The 21,834-nt window shown below is 39.6% G+C and overlaps 1 pseudogene; it reads right to left on the reverse strand.

Annotated features, from left to right (window-relative positions):
• Positions 1 to 15,685: 15,685 nt before the first annotated feature.
• On the reverse strand, positions 15,686 to 16,726 carry LOC101447778 (ataxin-7-like protein 3 pseudogene; annotated as a pseudogene).
• Positions 16,727 to 21,834: the final 5,108 nt, after the last annotated feature.

Below are 21,834 nucleotides of genomic sequence, written 5' to 3' on the forward strand. Positions count from 1 at the left end.
CCTCCTTCCCCTGCCTTGCTGTTTTTGCTGTCTAACTGCATTCACTGTGTGATCTTCTGTATCTATTTCTCTTTTTGTCTTCTCTTATCATTTTTCTCCTCTATGATTCACTGGGATTCAATCCTGGGGTCCTCTGATGTGGAGAGAGGTTCTCTATGACTTGCCCCACCTCAGTTCCTGATTTCTGCTATGCTTCACATTGACTGTCCCTTTCATCTCACTTTTGTTGCTTCATCATCCTGCTTTGTGACTCGCTTGTGTGGGCACTTACCATGCAGGCACTTGGTTTATTGCATGAACAGTGCCTCACCTTGTTGGCAGTCGTGCAGGCAATTTGCTCACCATGTGGGCACTCTGCTCACCATGCAGCCACTAAGCACACCATGGGGACACTCGGCTCACTACCGCACACATGGCTCGCTGCTCGGTCAATCACATGGACACTCAGCTTGCAGCATGTGCACTGGCTCAACTCACAGCCCTGCTTTCTCTTTTTTATCAGGAATCCCCAGAGATAAACTGGGTCCTCCCATATGGCAGGCAGAAGCCCCATCACTTGAACCACATCCACTTACCTCCATTTCACCTTTGCACAACTAAGTCTTCCTGATCTCAGACAGTATGTGCGAAGTATACTATGTGTCACACTGCCTCTTGCTATTTTATCCAATTGTGCCTCAGTCTGTGTTTTAGTTTTCTATATGTAGTAAGTGACCATGTGACTAGTCAGAGTGTGTCATAAATTCCTAGGAGAGCTCTATCAAACTATCACTGTGTGTCATAAGCCAATCACTTTATTATCTCACATTCCTGGAAGTTAGGATTCTGAAATTGAGGTCTTAGATAGTGGTCCTCTCTCTTTCTTCTGGATGTGGCTATTCACTTCTTTCATCACCATTTGGTAGATTTTTCATATACGCACTTTTCCATATTGAGAAAACTTCTTTATATTCCTATCTTTTTTACTGTTTTTATCAAGATATGGTGCTGTATTTGTCAAATGCCTTTTCTGCATCAATCAAAAGGATGATGCATTTTTTTCTTCTTGAATTTATTTATGTAGTTTTTACATTAATTGATTTTCTTGTGTTTTACCACCCCAGCATAATCAGGATAAAACCCAATTGATTGTGGCATAATATCATTTTAATATATTTTTGCAATAATTTTGTTGAGGAGTTTTGCATCTATATTAATCAGAGATAATGGCCTGTAATTTTCTTTTATGTAATATTTTCATCTTGTTTTGCTATTAGAGTGATTTTTGCATCATAGAATGAGCTTGATAGCATTCTTTTCAATTTTTTGGAAGATCTCCAACAAGATCAGTATTAGTTCATCATTGAATGATTGCTAGAATTCACCTGTGAAGCCAATTTCATCTTTGGAAGGTTTTTAATTACTGATTCAATCTCTATATTCATGATTGTTTTGTTGAGGTCTTCTATTTGTCTGAAAATCAGTTTAGGTGGTTCATGTGTTTCTAGGAATTTGTCCTTTTCATCAAAATTTTCTTGTTTTTGGGCATACAGTTGTTTATAGTATCCTTTTAAGGTCTCTCTTATTTCTATGGTAGGTGGTAGTGTCCCACCTCTCTTTTCTGATTTTATTAAGTCTTCTCTCTGTTTTCTTTGTTAGTATAGCTAAAGGTGTGTCAATTTTGTTGATCACAAAGAATCAAGTTTTGCTTTTTTTTGATTCTATTGTTGTTTTTTAAAAAATTCATTTATTTCAGCTTTGCGCTTTACTATTTCTTTCCTTCAGCCTGGTTGGGGTTTAATTTGGTGTTTTTTTTTTTTTTCTTCCAGGTGTGATGGAAGATCATCAAATTTGCCTCTTTCTTCTTTTTTAAAATTAAGAATTGGGGGCTCTAAATGTCTTCTCTGCACTTCCTTTGAGTTTTCCCATAGGTTTTTACTTTTTTTAATTTTTAAATTTTATTTTCTAATTGTATTTTTTAAATGGTACATAAATTTTAAAAATACATTAAATTTTTTAAAAGGTTCCTATATACTCCACACCCCACCCCTCTACTCCTCCCCCATCAACAACCTCTTTCATCATTGTGGCACATTCATTGCATTTGGTGAATACATTTTGGAGCACTGCTGCACCACATGGATAATGGTTTACATTGTAGTTTACAGTCTCCCCAAGTCCACCCAGTGGGTTATGGCAGGATATATAATGTCCAGCATCTTATCCTGCAATATTATTTAGGACAATTCCAAGTCCCAAAAATGCCCCCACATCACACCTCTTCTTTCCTCTCCCACTCTCAGCAACTACTGTGGCCACTGTCTCCACATCAATGATACAATTTCTTACATTGCTAGAATCACAATCATTCTATATTAGAATATCATTAAGCTCAAACTAATCCATATTTTATTTCTCCATCCTGTGAACCCTGGGATGCTGATATCAATTTATTAATTGCCTTAAAGGAGCAGTTTTGGATTTATTAAAATTTTCTAACGTTTTTTATTTATTTTTTATTCATGTTATTATTTTTGCTTTAACCTTTTTTATTTTCTGCTGGTTTGGGGATTTGTTTTTTCTACTATCTATAGTTCCTTCATGTGTTCAATAAGGTTTTTGATCTTTGCTCTTTCGTATATATATATATATATATATATATATATATATATATATATATATGTGCATATATGGCTATAAATTTCTCTTTCATAACTGCTTTAGCTGCATCCCATATTATTTGATATGTTGTTTCCTTTTCATTCGCTTCAAGGAAGTTACTTATTTCTTTTGCCATTTCCTCCTTGACCCACTGTGTATCTAAGAATGTGTTGTTTAACTTCCATGTCTTTGTGCCTGTTCAAATTCTCTGCTCCTTATTAATTTCCAGCTTTATTCTTTTGTGGCCAGAGAAATTACTTTGTAAATTTCAATCTTTCCAAATTTGTTGAGATTTGTTCTGTTATCAAGCATGTAGTCTACCCTGGAGAATGATCCATGTGTGCTTGAGAAGAATCTTCACCAGATATATCATCTATTTCAAGATATCAACAATTTTCTGAGCATTTGTAAGGAGCAACTCCTCATCTATTAAAGTTTTATCATGAGATTCAGATGTTCGGTCCAATCTTCAGGTGCATTACTCAGCCAAAGGTGTGCTGATGCAAAATACCAGAAATTGGCTGGTTTTTATAAAGGGTATTTATTTGGGGTAGGAGCTTACAGATACCAGGCCATAAAGCATAAGTTACTTTCCTCACCAAAGTCTATTTTCACATGTTGGTGCAAGATGGCTGCCAATGTCTGCAAGGGTTCAGGCTTCCTGGGTTCCTCTCTTCTGTGGTCGTCTTCTCTCTGCATTCAGGATTCCTTTCTTCCCAGGGAAAGCTTCTTCCTGTGCTCAGAGTTCCTCTCTTCTGGGACTTGCTTCTGTTTCCTCTGTGAGCTTACTTCCTGGGGTTCCAGTTTAAGGCTTCAGGATTAAACCCCAACATCAAATCTCCAAAATAAATAATCCTCAACTCTGTCTTTTTCTATACCTTTTATCTGTGAGTCCCTACCCACCAACATGCTAAAGTTATGGCCCAATCAAAGCCCTAATCATAACTTAATCATGCCCATGTTCAGACCAGATTTCAAACATTATCCAATATCTATTTTTGGAGTTGATAACTATATCAAACTGCTACATCAGCCTCCACTTCTAAGTTTAGTTCTCTTTTTATATCCACACCTTCTGAGGTTATTTCCCATGAACATCTTCCATATGAGTTGGAATAAACTACTTTCAAATCCTGTTAATTTTGATAGTTTGAACTCTTCCCATGAATCCCAAATATACTTAATGTCATCTATAATGGTGAGACATTTTCACAATTTTTTCATTGACTTTGCTGAGATCCATAAGAAAAGTCAATGTCTATGGTACCTGTAACTTATAAAATGTATATTTAAATAATAAGGCCTGAATTCAAAAATGACTTCTCAAGCCATGAGCTGCAGAATGTTTGTTGGGTTATCAGATATGAAAATGATGTGAATTTTGTTGTACAACTCCATCAGAGATCTTGGGTGACCAAGTGTGTTGTCAATGTGCAGAAATACTTTGAAAGGAATCTTTTGTTCTAATCAGTAGGTCTCAAGAGTGGGCTTCAATTATTCAGATAACCATGTTGTAAACAGATGGCCTGTCATTCAGGATTTCTTATTCAATTTATAGAGCATAGGAAGAGTAAATTTTGCATATTTTTAATGGCCCTGGATTTTCCAAATGGTAAATAAGCAATTAAAATTCCCCACATTAGTCCCTAATAAGAGAGTCCACCCTGTCCTAACAAGAAAGGACAATAGGGAAAGTAGGAAGGAAAACATTAAACAGAAAGTCACTTTATTTTTACATTTCCTCTTCCAATTTTCATAATCTTACCTTCAAGCCTTTGACAAGATTTTCTCCTTTCCTCTAAAATGATGTACATTACTTACATCCCAGTAATTTATTTGCTTGATATGAGGACTAAGATACCAACAAGTACATTAATTTATCCAGATCTGAGGAATTATTGTCAGGCAACATCAGTACTGTTTTCCCAATATAACAGAGAAAGAGTAGACATTTAGGAGTAATACTAGCAGAGAAATTTCTGGCTTCCAAATTAGCTAACCATATGTTGTTTCTCATGGGATTATAAAGCCCATATTTCCCAGACTTTTTCAATAGTGTGTTTTATCTGCTTAGTATTCCAAACAATAAAGATTTAGAAAGGAGACTTTATAATTCAGGGTCCTTTATCCCTCTGCTACATGCCCACAATTCCTGTAAATTTTCTGCTTAATTCAGGACAATTCCAGTGAATTCAATCCATGTCATCAGACTTGGGAAAAATATAATTCAAAACAAAACATCCTGCTGATCATGAAGCTACTCCAAAATGGTAGAAGAGAAAGGAAACACTTTGATTAATGAATTAAAATAAGAAAATGATGCACATCCAGACAATATTCTAAAGAGTTAGCAAAAACAGAACAAAATATTACTCTTTTAGACATCCAGGAGGAAAACAAATCAGTATACACATGTTCTCAAGGTAAATGATAACTGCTTCTCCAGTAAGAAGACTTGACAGCTCCATTCATCACAAATAGTTTATTTGAATCTCATCTGGCAATGAAGGTGAGCCTCTGGCTTAGTTAATTGCCTTTACCCAAGGAAACATAAAAAGAAATATAGCATTCTCATATTTTTATGGCATGAGATAGTTTTTCAACTTGGAACCAGCTGTCCATTTAAGTTTTGCACCTACTCGCCCACAGAAAATTGGAGAGAAGGGCATTGTCTTCCTGATGTTTCCATTTCCAAGAGATGGTTCCCAGGTGATTGAGAAAAAGATTCCTTCAATTTGAATAGAAGTTTTATATTTCATAAATTTACATAAAAAAATGAAGGAGGGAAGCAGCCATGGCTCAATCAGTTGGGGTCCCATCTACCGTATGGAAGGCCCTGGGTTCACGACCCAGGGCCTCCTTGTGAAGGCAAGCTGGCCCCTGCACCATGGAAAGTTGATAGCCCTTGCACTGTGTAGTGCTGATGGCCCATGCACCACAGAGAGCTGATGGCCTGTGCACTGCGGGGAGCAGCAAGATGACACAACAAAAGGAGACAAGCAGATACAGGAATAAAAACAATAATGAACGGCAAATGGACGAAGAGAAGAGACAGCAAAGAATGGAACAAACTGCAAGGGTGGGAATAAATAAATAAATAAATCTTTTTTAAAAATGAGGGATTCCTATATACCCCATCCCTCAAAGCTCCCCCCTTTAACATCCTTTCGTTAGTGTGGTACATTTGTTGCAAATGATGGTCAAATATTGAAACATTGATATTAACCATTGTCTATAACTTACATTACGGTTTACACTTTGACCACATAATTTGTCCCACACGATAACTGCACCAGTTATTCTTCCCTGCAATAGTTGTATCTTTTATGTATCCAACATCTCCTAAAAATAAAACCAATTTTTTTGGCATTGCATCTTTCATCACTGTAAACTCTGTCTTTTATGTATATTGAAAATTCTCCTGTATGTTTCCTCAGTGTCTTTTTTGTTTCATTCATTTTATTTTCAAAGAAGCTTTAAGCCACAGAAGAGTCACATAGAAAATATTGGGGATTCTTATATGCCTCACACTGCCCTCCTCTCACATTGTAACCTATTAATAATATCTGACATGAGTATGGTCCATTTGTTACAATTGATGAACAAATATTGAAGCATTGCTACTATCCATGGACAATGGTTTCCATCATGGTTTGCCCTTTACACTGCACTATTTTATGGGTTTTGACATATTGTATCCATAATGCATCTATCATTGAAAAGTAATGCAGAACAATTCCTGTGTTCTAAATATGCCTTATGTTCCACCTATTCTTCCCTCTCTGTCCCCTTGGAAACTTTGGTAGGCATTAAGTTTCAGGTTTTCAAGAATAAAGTTGATAATTTCACATTAATATTAAGGGTTTGAATGTGCTCATCTTGTCCTAGTGTGTCACCTTATTGGATGAAGACCCACAAAATAAAAAAGAAAATATTAAACTCCCATCCTGGTGAACCCTGCTACATTCTCAAATGTTGTGTCAAGAATCTCATGAATACATAGGTAGTACCTAATATAAGAAAGCAGATCTGTATGTTAAGCACTTATCTTTTTAAAAATGTACATACCTCTTAAAAGGACAAAGAATTCCTTTACAATCAGATGTTTTCTAAAGTAGGTGATATAAGGAAAGAGGTGAATAATGGTTTCTACCTTCTTGTATTAGGGACTATTCAAATTTTCTTCCCTTTTTAGATTTTTATTTATCTTTACAGGTGATTGCAACATTTATTTCATATCCTATTTTAACATGGTGTATTTCATATCTGAATAGAAATATCACTTTGGAGGAAAAATATCATGTTCAAATTTACACATTTCTGTCATCTGAAATACACTGGAGTAGGGATCTGATGTTCTGGGGTGGTGTTATCATCTTTCATCTCTTCTTTTTTTCTTGATAACCTAGAATTTGAGCAATTTTTCAATGGTTAAAATTGTATGAATAAATGGAACTTACAGGACAAACTCACATTCAAGATGAAAAAAAAATTGCCTGTACTTCTCTGCAGGAAAAACAAGGAGCATGGAGGAATTAAAAATTGAGGACATGGAACATCAGGGAAGGCTCTACTGGAAAGGAATGATTTGAGGAAAGTCTTAATGTTCTGTGGAAATGACAGGAGACTGATCCAGAGATTTGTACAACTTATGTGTAGGAAAAATATTCAAGCAAAAATACAGTCTCTAACAGTGTTAGGTAGAGAAGCTTGTGTTGCTGGTAGCATTTGTGTTATATTCCATTAAATATCTTGGATCTACTGCAATAGAATGATCACGTACTATGAAAAGTTCGAGTTTGTGAAAAATCTGTCATAAGAACATAGTAGAACAGGAGTCTGAGTATTTTTAAGCTTCTCATTAATGGATATTTTTCTGGCCACAAACCCTAGACAAAAGGGCATATTGGTGAGGCTAAAGTCAGCAGTGCTGCTTCAGAGCATTGGGTGTGAAATGTTCCTGCAATGAACCTGTGAAGACGAAGGTAAAATTCTTAAATCACAATGTTAGGGTTGAAAATCTTGTAAGCTGGTCTTTCCTTACTTATATTTTTAATATGCAGGAAGAGGTCACCACTTGTCTTGGATTTGCTAACAACACTTGGATTTGCTAACAGCACCTCTAATGTCTCATGACTGGCATCCAGCACTGATGTTGCCATAAGGAGAGTCCATCATCCATGTGTGGTTGGACAAGAATCACATCTTTATCTGTTTGTTATGTCCCCAGTCTGTGTTAATGCCATCTAGCTTCCAACACATTTTCAACACTCCCCCAAATTATGATCAAATCTGTACACCAATGATATTAATTTTGTCATTTCATTTTCACTTGCTTAAACCCAGTGCATTTCTGTGGTTTGCATCTAAGAGCACTGATCCCCAAAATATATGTCATATTTGGCAGTATTACTCTTTATATAATTTCTTTCCCCAGAATATTTAAGGTTATACTAATCTCTTCTCATTTTGGCTAATAAATGAAATTGCCAAAAAATTCCAAAATGGCTCAGTTTTTTGCTTTGAATTGTTATACTTGTAAATAAACTTGACAGATGTAATGCTGTTATTTATTTGTCTTTTCATTCATATATTTATTAAACAAATACTAGTTGAAAACTCCTACCAGACTGGTACTCTTCACTGTACTAAGTTGTAATAATTGCCTGTTAAAGTATTACCTGACTTTTCTATGAGAGAGAATGGGAGATAAACCCCCAAAAATACAGGGCTCTTCCACTTTTGTGAATGGTCTTCCAAGGACTCAGTTACGTAAGCAATAATGTGACAGTATCTTGCAAAGCTGGGGCAATATTTTCCAGGAAGCTTTTTATGCTCGAAATCAACATTTACCTTATGATGCAATTTCTCTCACAGCCAGGATTCACAATCCAGGAATCAAGGTATGGAAATGGGAGTGGCACCACTTACTATTATCCTGCAAACTTATTATGCTCGGTGGGTCTCCAAATCTTAGTTCCAAAGGGAGGAGTGCTTCCACCAGGAAACACAACAACAATTGAATTGATCTGGAAGTTAAGATTGCCTCCCACCAGCTTTGGTCTTTTCATGCCTCTGAATCAAAAGCGAAAGAAGGGAATTACTGTACTGGCTGTGGTGATTGTTCCTGACTATCAAGAGGAAATAGGACTGCTCATACACAATGGAGGTAAAGAAGAGTTTGCCTGGAATACAGGAGATCACCTAGGGTGTCTCCTAGTATGACCATGCCCTGTGATTAAAATCAATGGAAAACTGCAACAACTCAATATAGGCAGGACTATCGACAGTGCAGAAGCTACAGGAATGAAGGCTTGAGTCATCTCATGAGGAAAGAACCATGGCCAGCTGTGGTGCTTGCTGAGGGTGAAGGGAGCATGGAATGGGTAGTGGAAGAAGGTGGTGATGGAAGAAGGTGGTGAAGAAAATGAACTTCATCCATTGACTAGTTACAGAAAGGAGGAATATAATGGTCATGAATATTTCTTCCTTGTAGATCTAATAATTTTAGTAGAGTGTCAGGATACGAGATCAATATGCAAAAATCCAACTAAATATCATTTTTACCAAATACCTTTGATTGGACATGTAGGGTGGATATATGCTTTATTGATGTGTATCCATAAACTTGATTATTAAAAAAAGAAAGCAATACATGGAAATGGGCAGTTTTCTCTCTCTTTCATACTCCTACTAAAAACCATTCTATTTTGTAGGATTGTTGTGAGGCTCAATGAATCTATCCATGTAAATATCTGAGCAGTGACTGGCACCTAGGCCACATTTGGGCACTGCCTTCATTTTCAAGCTTCACAACAGGCTGTTTCTTCTCAGTCTATTATGTCCTGAGTCTTTATCATATTAAAAATATATCCTCACACCTCAGAATCCACTAGAATCTGATGTAACTTATTTTTTCATGTTTTTCTCTTGAATACTATGGTCAATCTTGCTTTTTACCAAGATTACAATAAAATCAGAGATAGAGATATAATTTCAAAATCACATAGTTATATTTTGAATCCTTAAGTTGTCATTACTTTACTGTTTAGATAATTAATAATTATCATGTTATGATTTATTTATCTCAATGCTAGTTTCTAAATGCCCATTGAAGGGCTTGTGCAGACAGGGCATAAATTCTGGTGACTTTGCTCAGAACAGACTCCTAAAGTCCAATTCTGGGAATTGTGACCAGTTTGTCCAGATGTGTCACAAGAATTCACATTTTCAACAAGTTTGCCACCTGATTCTGACATGCAGTTAATTTGGGATACCGAGATGAACTTTGTTGATTGTGTGACCTTGGTAAACTTTCAGAGTTTGTCTTTTTCTCATACTTGTCCACATTATTTCTTCTAATTTGTCTGAAAAAGTCCAACTTTATATAAATTGTTATCATGTACTTTCCATTTAAACAATTGTTCCAGATTTTTTATTTATCTCAGAAAATGTTATTCATAGCTACCATTAATGCTATCTTGATGTTGTAGTGATCTTTTGCTTATTTATTTTTTGCTTCTACCTTCTGCTATAATCTTACTGAGTGAGATTCCTGTGTAGAGAACAAAGTTTTCTCTCTACCTTGTGGTTAAATCTGTGAGATATTTGCTATACACATTCTTGCTTTCATGGCCCTTTTTTCTTTTCATCTTGGGAAAGCTAACTCTATCTAGTCTCAGAAGATTATGGATGAAATATTTGATGCATCTGTCCCTCCATTCTCTCGGGACTTGGTTCTGTGCTGTGTCCAGTTTGAGGCACAAAGTTGCCAGGTTGAACTTGGTGTAAATATTGGAAAACATTGAAAATAACAAATTAGGCAAAATGTAAATTATTTGCTGGAGAAGAGATTCAGGAGTCCTGCCATGCAAGTAATAGAGGGCAATGTAAATTCTCTTGCTAAATTGACTCTGTCATTTACTGTAGGATAGGTAAATTGTGTCTATTTTGTAGTATCATATCAGTGTTTTATTTCATAAGCAATTTTTTTGGCGGCAGTGAAAACACGAAATAAAAATGAATGCTAAAGGAAAAATTAACTACTGACTTTCTGTATGACAATTTATAGATTGTAATAATTATATACCCTGCACTAAAGTCTTTTTGACATTTACTGTATGACATGAGGGCTGTTCACATTGAAACCAGAAAACATGTTAGTGACAGATTACTGGCATCTGTTTCTCAGGGTAACTTTTAATTTTATAGCACTAGTCTTAACATCAATTTGTCACAAGTATTTCCTTAAGATTTATTTAAGTATATCTGAAATATGACATTTCATTTAGATCAAATGGGAGTTCTTCTAAATTAATTTTGCTTATCTTTAATTCCATGTTTGCTTTTGTGCACGTATGAAATGTAAAGTGACTTTTATTTCTCCATTAGTACAATAATGATTTTGCAAACGGTTCAATGATGTCTATTTTATATCAATAACCTCAGATGCTTTCATTAGGAAAGAGTTTAATTCAATAATGATTTCATTTTTCATCATATTTTTAGTACCTTTCTAGATGGACCTGCCCGCATTGGTCGTCCTTGAGTTTGGACCGGCCATTGGGCTGAGTTACATCACGGCCCACAGTCCATCCTGAGGCCCCACCACCAGCACCAGGGGGCGCCCCTGCGCTCCGGGCTGCCCAGGAGGATGAAGTGCTCACCTGGCAGCTGCATGGAGTGCGGGAGTCCCTGTCGCCCACCGCGCCACCGCAGGACGCTCCCCTCCTGTGGAACCCCAGACAGACACTATCCAGCATCCTGCCCTTAGGACGTGCGCTCAGGTGTGATGGTGACTATGAAGCAGTGGCCTGACCCAGGGGAGCCTTCTTCAAAGGCAGGTACTTCTGCGGTTGACCCTGGCTGGCACCTGGGATCTCCATGGCCAGCACATGTGTACAGTCTCTGGTCGGCCTGTGCCGCCCCTGGACAGCGTGGAAATCTGCAGGAGCGGACCAGTGACCCCAAGGGTAACTTCCTTTTCCAGGTGCGGCAGGGCACCTGCCTCTCTGCCTGTCTTCACACCACCCTCCTCCGTGGCTCCGAGTCTCCACTTCTCCTCCTTAGAAAGACACCAGCCCCTGGATTTGGTCCCCTATTCTAGGACGGCCTCATCTTCAACTAACTAATTCCATCTGCAGGGACCGGATTTCACATTCTGAGGTTCTGGGTGGGCATGAATTTTGGGGGTAAGCGGGACAGACAATAAAGAAAACTTCAAAAAAGTGTTTTTTCTGAGGTCAAATATCTCCTATTATTAAGACTGCTATTGAAAATTAAATTAAAATTTCGGTATTGAAGACACTGATCAAAGTGTGTGGTAATGATAGAAAAAATTCAGCAATTAAAAATGTAAGAATAATATTATTTCATAATTAGTAAAGCAATGATAATGAAATTTTCTGTTAACTGATTTTGGTAGAAAGTTCCTTACATATTTTCCAGGCAACCTGTGCTATTCTACTAACTCAAAGAAAAACTATTGATAAAAATTTACAGATGCTTCTTGTACATATTATATTGTTTAACCACACAGTTCTAAACATACATGCACACACAGGCACATAGACAGTTACTGAATAGGAACATAGACAATTTTGATATTGAATGAAACAAAACAATCCATTCCACACCTCTCTTTACTACTAATTGTAGGTTATTTTCATAAATCTTGGGCCTTTAATGAAATACATAAATTAACCTAGGTTTCCTCAATTTTAATGAACATTTTGTAAAGAAATCTTGTAAAATTTGTTCAAATTATATTCAAACTTAGTTGGGAATTTTTAATTCCATAATTGAAGGAAGTGGGAAAGCTTGAGCTTGTAGAGTTTAGTTTGTTGCAAATACTAAAAGCACAGCATTCAACCAAGTTGTTATTAAGAGTTTTTAGAGAAAAAAAGTAAATAATGTGGACTCAATCTCTGAATTTTGAAATTTCTTAATTCCAAGTTGGAATATTTGGGCTGACAATTCAAATAGATCTTCCTTCAGTTTGTTGAGTGTGAAATATTTATCACCACAGTAAAGTTGCCAGTTTCTAGAGTCATTCACTTCCCGTAAGTTGATCCACATGGGTCTGTGGAATATCTCTTCATTTCTTGCTACACAGGTTTAGGAACCCATGGAAATCCCAATGTAAAAAGACTGAGTGCTCACTTACCCTAGTAACGCAGTTAAGGGTGATTATGCACATGAGGTGGGAAAGGAGAGTCAGCTGCACCACTTGACTATTCTTGGAAAGATCCAATTTATGAAAGGATCTGAGCAGAACACGTAGATCTAGAAATTCATTCCAGTTAGAGCGTCAATGAGATCAGGGAAATCAAGAGTCAAAGAAACACGTTTGCAAGTTGGGTTGCTCTTGTTGCAAACTGAGATGCTGAATGTCCATTGCAAGAGGTTTAGCGTCACTCTTGATGGGGTCTGGATTCTGAGTAAGATTATCTTACATGACTTCATTTTTTCAGATCTCATTTGGTCAAATGCAATGTTGAATCAGCTATACTGAGGTATAGCTCCATGTGTTTTAATAAATACTTTTTTTGAATAAATTTAGATTCATATAAAAATTGCAAAGTTGTCCTGAAAGTTCCTACACAACTTCCTCCATTTCCTCCAATGTTAACATCCTACATAATAGTGGTGAATTTGTCAGATAAGAGATTTACTTTAGTTCAGTATTAATAAGTACACTCCAAACTTCATTCAGTTTTAAATAATTTTTTACTCCTATCCTGTTCCTCCTCCAGAATCCAATCCAGGGCACCACATGCATGTGGTTTCCATGAATTTGTTGCAGGAATATCGTGTGACCTCACAGAATGATGTCATGGTCACTGCTAATGCAATGCTCTCATTTTAAGGGAATAGCATTGTATTTTATTCTGTACATCAATATTCTATGCATTTGGGAACAAATCTCATTATTTCAAGTTTAAAAGTTAAATTTGCCTGTATATTAATATTTTGCTAACTCATTACATTCATTCATTCATGTCCAAATTAATTGATCACAATCAGTGGGGCTCTATAGCTAAAATGGGAATAATAATTCCATAGATTATGTAGAATTGTTTGAGAACCCTGAAGCATGTTAGATCTGGTTGCATGTGAATCAGGCCTTGTATATCGCTCAGGCTGATTCTGTGCTTGTAACAGAGGCACTTGTGTTGACTGCCCACCAACAAGGGCATGGGGTAATGTGAGCTATGCCGAGCCAATAAACTTGCCAATTTGATTTAACCTATTATATACTAATAGTTTTTGCCATTTAAATAACAGTAGTATACAATATTAAATCAAACAGAGTTACAAATTCTAAAATAGATGGAAGAAGGTGGTTTTTTTTTCATTGTTAATACAAAAATGCAAAATTGCCTTGTTGTACCATGTAGAAGGAATCATCCCCATTTAGGAGTCTGGAACAGTCAAGGCGCTTAAGCAAATGTGCAGGTAGCAGTGTGTTTTGGGTCTACCTGGGATGTCCCAAGTTCATGAGCGGGGCATTGGGGTTCTAGACAAGGTCTTGCAGCCCTATCTCTGTTGTTCCTTAATCCTATGGGGTCCCTTACCCAAATCAGTCCAATCAGCCCAATCAATGCTGGGTACTTACTATCCAAATATGGGTGGTCTCCTCATGGGAGGAGAGCTGGGAACACATCCAGCTAGGGAACAAGGCTCAGGGTCATCTCCATCCCCAATCAGTCAGTTCTGCTCCTAGCCCTGGGTTATGGTGCTCCATCTCCACTCCTGGGGGAGGGGCGTGCCTGCGTGGAGGTGGGAGAGCACATCTCAGGATGTAGATCAGGCAGATGTGTGTGCTGGAAGGACAGTCCCACAGAGGGAAATGCCTAGGCATGATATCCCTTCCACTCCCCTGACCCAAAGCACAGAACCTACGCCTCTTCACATCCTATCCTAGGAAATAGAGGGAAGCACAAGATCAGTATTTTCCTCAGAGCCCCAAACCACAAGTCCAGAATAAATAACTTAAAAGCAGCCAAGGAAGGGGGAAAAGAGCCAGATCCAATGTCAGGAGCATTGAGAAAGAAAGTGAAGCTGGTCAGGTTGAAGGAGGGTGTATCAAGCAGCAGCTGGGAGCTTGGGCTGCCCCAGCAGGGCAGTGGGAAAAGGAAGGCAGAGGCAGAGGAAGCCACCCCAAGAGGATGAGGCTGGGCCCCGACCTGGGGCAGGAAATGTGGGAAGAAAACATTTCAAATAAAGCAGCACCATCCCCCTCTCACCTTGGGGCCCCACCCTCACCAGCTCTGGTCAGGGAGGAAGGGTAGGCAGCAGTAATTTTGATGCACAGCTCCCTTTTCCCACCCTTCCTTTTCCCATTTCTTGAAGTTACAGAGGCTGATGTCCCTTTCAGAGCACCCAACAAAAGGAAAGCTCCTGCTGCCAAGAGAGCCCATGGGGACTGAGAGGAAGGGCTGCCCCTGTGAGGGGCAGGGAAGGTGGTGGCAGTTCTGGATGCCCCCCTTAGCACACAGTCCTCTGCCCCTTCCTTCCCCTGGGAATGGGGGCAATTGACAAGATTCTGCACACAGACAGGGCCCTGCCCAGCCCTGCCCCTCAGCTCCAAGCACTGGACCCGTTCACATGGCTGAGGGCAGCTGGGGGAGGCCCCTCCAGGCTCAGTCTCCAGCCCACAGCCTTCCTGGTGGTCTCAGTGCCCCTCGGCAGAGTTAGTCCAGTGCCTGGGGTGGGGGCTGGCAGTGCCCTAGCACAGTACTCAGGGCAGGCCCCTGGCCTAGCAGGACATCCAGTAACTCACAGAATAAATAGGAAAACCAGCTCCCCACCACACTTATATCCAAGGCATATATTCTTGTCTGAGTCCTTTACACTGAGCAGTCATGCTCCATTGCAGAGGACCTTGCCCTCCCCAGGAGTGCATAATTGGATCCTCTGCATGCCTGGCCTACCAGGCTTCCAAAGCTCAAAGCCCCAGCAGCTGCACATTTGCCAGGCTTTGCCGCTTGGGTGGGGTTGGAGTGAGGGCTCTGCTCAGCCAAAGGCTAACCCTTGCACCAGGTCAGTTGATGTCATCATAGATGCTGGGTGCTGGGAGTGAGGATGGCTTTGTCTTTTTTTTCTTGTTGAGCCCAGATTGAAAGCAGTCCCTACCAGGCTCAAGTGGGATTTTTTTTCTTGTGTTTCTGTGACTCCCAGTTGTTGGTACCTAGACCCCATCCCTGATCTTCACTAGTCTTGGAGGGGCCTGATTCAGAATGTGAGAGCTCAGAGGAGCCGTCTTACTGAGGCCAGCTGATAGGGCCTGGCTGTCAGTCATGTCTGAGCTGTCATTGTCCAGGGAGCTCTGACCTCCAGAAGGACTGCTGAGGGCCCAGGAAAAAAATCCGCACAGCTCACCACTGCCCATCTGTGTGCTGGAGGTGACACAGGGACCTTGCGCACATCTTGGTGTGCTAAGAAATCAACCCACATTGCTTGGTGAGCAGGCTTCAGAGCTCCTCTGGACCCAGTATCTTAGAGCTCATCCCAGTGGAGTTGTTAGGCTTAAAAGGAACTGAATTGCTAAGCTCCCTGTTTTTGTGTTTTGGAGACTTAGATCTTCAAGGGGAATGGGGGTTCTTATCAACTTTCTCTTCCGGGCTTTCTTCTCGAGCCACAGGAACAGTCGTTGCCATTGATGTCACAATCATCCTCTTGATCACTTTCAGAGTCACTCATACTGTTGCTGCTGGCAACATGGAGGCTGCAATGAGGCTGCTGTTCCACTATTCCCAGCATTTCTCCAGAAGGGGAGCAAAGCTGGAGGCAGTGATGCTATGGTTACAATTAGGGAAACACACTCTTTGCTTGTGTATTGGTTGAATCCCTGTCCAAAGATACCCATCCCCATTTGGTCCATGATCTCAAAATCTTCCGGCATCTTGGTTCCTGTGGTCCAGGAAGAAGTAGCCACACTTGGCAGCTTGGTGGACCTCAAATTAGAATCCAAACAAGAATCCTCAACCAGGTCCACATGTCTCCTGAGCATGGCCTCTGGTTCTGGTTCGCTGTTATCCAGGCCACACAAAGCCATCTCCTGCATCTTCAAGTGTAACCACATGGAGATGGTGCTCTGACTGCTCACAGCACAGTTGGCTGCCACACGGCCCCACCAGTGGGCGCCTGGGCTCTGGGTCCCCTCAGTACAGCGTCCTGCCGAGGACCGTGTCGGCTGCTCCAGAGCCCCAGTTCCTCGGTGCGACCTTGCGCCATCCTCCGGCCCAGAGCCTGGGTCTGGGATGTGGGCCCCTCCCCTCTGAAGTGCTCTTCCCTGAGCTCTGAAGGCCAGTCCCCTCCTCTATTCTTGAATGAGGCCAAATGTCTCCTACTCAGAGAATACGTTTCCTTATCCCACATTTAGGCAGATGGTTCTGGGCCAGTTACTCTGCTTGAAACATCCTGCTTTATCATCATGTCATCCATGATGAATGGTGTAAGCCTGGAAGGTGACTATATTATATGAAGCAGGAAACCTATCAGTTAAGTAGTAAAACTGAAGTCAAATAAGCATATTTATATATGTACATTAGAAGTAAGTTCATAAAAGAGCAGGAAAAGAACATGGGTGTAGAAAGCAAACCTGAAGAAATGGTTACCATCTTCCAAACACAAATACGATGTGGACCAAGAGCAGGGTGGATTGCTGATGAGAAGGAATGCCTTCCCATATTGTGTGGGTCTGTGCAGCACCACTCACGAATGCTGGAGGGGACCCTTTCCTAAGACAGTGGGCTCTTGAGATAAACTACAGAAAATGAACTTATTTTTCATTAGAATTGGAACAATACGTGCCTTGGGACACTCCACATAAAGGGAAATATCTTGGGGCCATTAAGGAAGTTACTTTGCAAGAAATGTTAAACTCATTAGCAAGTAAGAATTATTTATCTATGAAATTGTTGTACTGTCCCACATTTTCTCTTTTCCTCTGACTGTTCATGCAGTGTGTTGACCATGAAATCGACCTAGGTTCACATTGCCCTACCTTCCCTGAGTAACGTCATTACTACAGGAAAGGAAATCTCACAGAAGCTGTTCAGTAGTGGCTGCAGAATGTTACTTATTTATCATGTGCTCCTCCCTGTAAAATGAATGTTTTTGAAGTCAGGGGTTCTGTTTTACTTGTTCATAATTTAGTGTTCTATGCTTAGTAGTGTACATGATTTTGTTATTTGTATAATTCTATGCATATCATTGATTTTGCATAGGAATAAATGAAGTACCTGCTCTATTCAGACCTTGGGAGCTGAGGCCGTTTTAGGTATACCACTAGGTGGAGGTATTACATTTCAGGTTCGCTAATCTCTTCATTGTGATTTTAGAAATTGGTCAATTTATAGGACTGTGCTAAGGGTGACTTGTAAGCATCTGGTGACTCATTTCTGGGGACAGTATTTGTGTTGAGGGGAATACAGGAGTCTGGCTGAGGGGGATACAAAGGTCCGGTTTGGATATACACAGAGATATCTTTGGGATGTCCAAGAGGGATTCAAATATTTAAAATTCAGAATAGACTGAAATAGATATACAATTAGTGTAATATATCTCACCTATGGTATGATATGAGTATATTTCACAGGTTTTGGCTTCATATTTAATAGATTTAATTAAGTTCTGAAATTGTACACTTACAGATGCATGTATTCTACTACAGTATCAATTTATGTTTTCAAGATGGTTACTGTTGATTTGGAAAAATACAACTGGTAATAAAATATTTTAAATTTGTCAGTTTTGCTGAACTTTGTTCAAAATTGAGTCTTAAATTGATTTCTCAGCCTTTTGCAGGCATACAATTGCTTTTCCTGTGTTCATGATATTTTTAACTCCTTCCATTGTTTGTCTTCACAACTCACTGCACAGGAACCTTTGACTTTATACTTTCTAATAATTTGCATAGACACCTCAGGGATTTCACTGTCTGCTCAGAGCTCTATTAATGCAGTTTCCCTGGAGATGGGTACTGAGTGCATCACACAGGAGAGCATGATGATGTCACAGTGCCAACTGCTCATCCTCTTGGTGCTCTGGGTCTCAGGTGAGAGGTTTAAAAGAGAAAAATCCTTATAAATTTGGAGAACAGTTTTACTATGCACCATGAGCAAACCATTTCATTTATAGCAGATCTAATTATATATGATAAATTTAAAAATCTGCATTTAGATAAATATTTTATACACTTGTGATTTAATGGATGATCTATGTTCTTTTCTGGTTGCAGATGTCAGTGGGGACATCATGCTTACCGAGTCTCCAGGTTCTGCGGCTGCATCTGCAGGCAAGACAGTCACCCTAAAGTGCAAGTCTAGCCAGAGTGTTAGCCACTACTTAAACTGGTACCAGCAGAAACCAGGACAGTCTCCTAAACTGCTCATCTATTATGGATCCAATCGGGCCTCTGGGGTCCCTGATCGATTCAGTGGCAGTGGAACTGGGACAGATTTCACTCTCACCATCAGCAGATTCCAGGATGAAGATTCAGGGAATTATTATTGTCAGCAAAGTAATGACCTTCCTCCCACAGTGATTCAGCCTCAAACACAAACCTCCTCCCATGGTTGTAGGACAGCGAGTCCTGCAGCACCAGCTGCTTCCTCCCCACATAGACTGAGCTTACTTCCTCCATCTGTCAGAGAAGATGCATCTTGTAGGGGTTTTCCTAAAGAAACCTGCGTGTTTTTCATGGCAGATCAAATTATGAGGACAGTAATTTCCTAACTCTAACCCTCTAGGCAAGGTTCCAGTTAACTTTACACCCTGATGGATTGATTCTTTTTTTAGATTGACTCCTTAATGCTGAATATTTGCTATCTTGATTTCTTATTCCATCAACATATTATTTGACTCCCATCATCCTCCAACTCTGGACCTCCCAAAATTATATCCTTGATCCCTTATATTCAAAACTTCCCCCATGGGAGGTCATTTTCCTCCCTTAACCTTTCCTTCCATGGATTCTCTTTTCCATCAAAATCTCTCATTACAGCCTCAAATAAGGTGATTTGATATGCTACTCTACAATTCTTTTTTTTTCTTTAAATAACCTTTTCCATTTCTTATTGGCAATAAATAATAATTACAAATGCATATAATATATAGGCTCATTGAAGAATGCTTATGTTATAGGGGATGATGCTGTTTAAATGAAATATATTGATCTTAGTTTGGACATAAAGTTTTCCACCATGCTTAATAATATCGTGCTTATCACCCTGTTTCTATAAAACTCACAAAAAGTTAAATATTATCCATATGTTATGACATCTGTGTTTGTTTCATCATATTCCCATATGTTAGAAATGACACATTTATAAATTTATTCTTTTTTTTCCTTTTTCTCTTAATTTTTAAAAAATATTACATTAAAAAAATATGAGGTCCCCTTATAACCCCCAATCCCCTCACCCCAATCTTCCTACATCAACAACCTCTTTCATCATTGTGGGACATTCTTTGTATTTGATGAATACATTTTGGAGCACTGCTGCACCACATGGATAGTGGTTTACATTGTAGTTTACACTCTCACCCAGTCCACCCAGTGGACCACTGCAGGACATACAATGTCCAGCATTTTCCAAATATTATATGTTCCATCTTGTAAAAAAGAAAAATAGTAAAAAAAGGAATAAATGCTTATTTGATTGCCTGAGGCTACATGCACCTCAGTAAAGCATGATCTTAAAGTTGATCAATTCTATGGGTGTACCTATTTTATGTGGAAAAATTTGAATAGGTTACTTCAATTAAACCTGATGCATTCTGGGTCTCAATATCTTTACTGGAGCTTTTAAAATAAGCGAATGAGATTCAGACAAAGAAAAAGAAAGCCATCGCAGTAGAAATGTGAAATCCATGAACACTGGAAGACAAGGAAGAGACAAGCAGGTGACACCAAGTGCCTTGCCATGTGACAGAGGAGTCCAGGATCACTGGCGGCCATTATTCAGGAAGAAACAATTGACTAACAAGGTCTTGAGATAGGCATTTTTCTCAGCCTCAAAAGTGTACCCTTGTCTCCTCTTGACATAGAGGTGCAACAGACACAACCAATCCAAGGTCCACAGAGAAAATGTGGCATTGGAGTGGGAAAAGTGGACATGGTGGCTGATGGGTATGGGTAATGGCAGGAAGAGATGAGATGTGGAGGCACCTTTGGGACTTGGAGTTGCCCTGGATGGTGCTTCAGGGGCAATCACTGAACATTGTAAATCCTCCCAGGGCTCACTTGGATGGAATGGGGGAAAGTGTGGGCCATGATGTGGACCAATGACCATGAGGTGCAGAGATACCCAGAGATGTACTTACCAAATGCAATGGATGTGTCATGATGATGGGAGTGAGTGTTGCTGGGGGGGGGAGGGGTGCGGTGGGGGTGGTGGGGTTGAATGGGACCTCATATTTTTTTAATGTAATATTTTTACAAAATCAATAAAAAAAATTTTAAAAAAAATTATCCCACCTCCCTTCTATTAGGAAACATGTGATTGCAATTATGTACAACCTGAAAACTTAGGAAAATCACTCCATTTCAAATTAAACAAGGTATAAAATATGTCTTGGGAGGCGGGGCAAGATGGCGCTTGAGTGAGTGCACCTCATAATCTCTCCTGCAAAGAAGAGACTGAGTAGGTTGGAATCCTGCTGGACCAGGCTGTTTCAGGTGCTTGCAGGGCAGGAGGTGTCTGGACGTTGATTTGGTGAGACAGTGACAGAAGAGGTTCTTGTGAGAGGTGGAATTTTGGGTTGCTGACACGGAGGTCAGAGGTTGTGGGTGGGAACCCTCCCCCTAGGGCTGGGAACTGGCTGTGGGGATCCCTGAAGGCTGTGTTGTGCTGCAGTGTTCCCAGGCCCCCTGTTAACCAGATGCGTGGTTCCCAGGTCTGTGTTCCCTAAACCCTGGTGGCACACACTCCAGAGACTCACAAACCTTGAGTCTGCAATATCACAGACTTCCCATCACTGACTCCACCATGCCCTGAGTTCCATCTGAGGTCTTTGATTACCCTAGCCCTTGGCATTTGGGTTGTTTTTTTTTCTCTCTCTCTCTCCATGAACTTAGAGGAGTGTACCAGCTGACTTAGGGAGAATCTAGGAAGAAAGGAGAGGTGAATCTGATGAGAAATCCCAATTTAACTAAATGTCCTGGGATAGGAAACTTGGTCTGAG

Source organism: Dasypus novemcinctus, chromosome 17 (genome assembly GCF_030445035.2).
Source record: "Dasypus novemcinctus isolate mDasNov1 chromosome 17, mDasNov1.1.hap2, whole genome shotgun sequence".
NCBI lineage: Eukaryota > Metazoa > Chordata > Mammalia > Cingulata > Dasypodidae > Dasypus > Dasypus novemcinctus.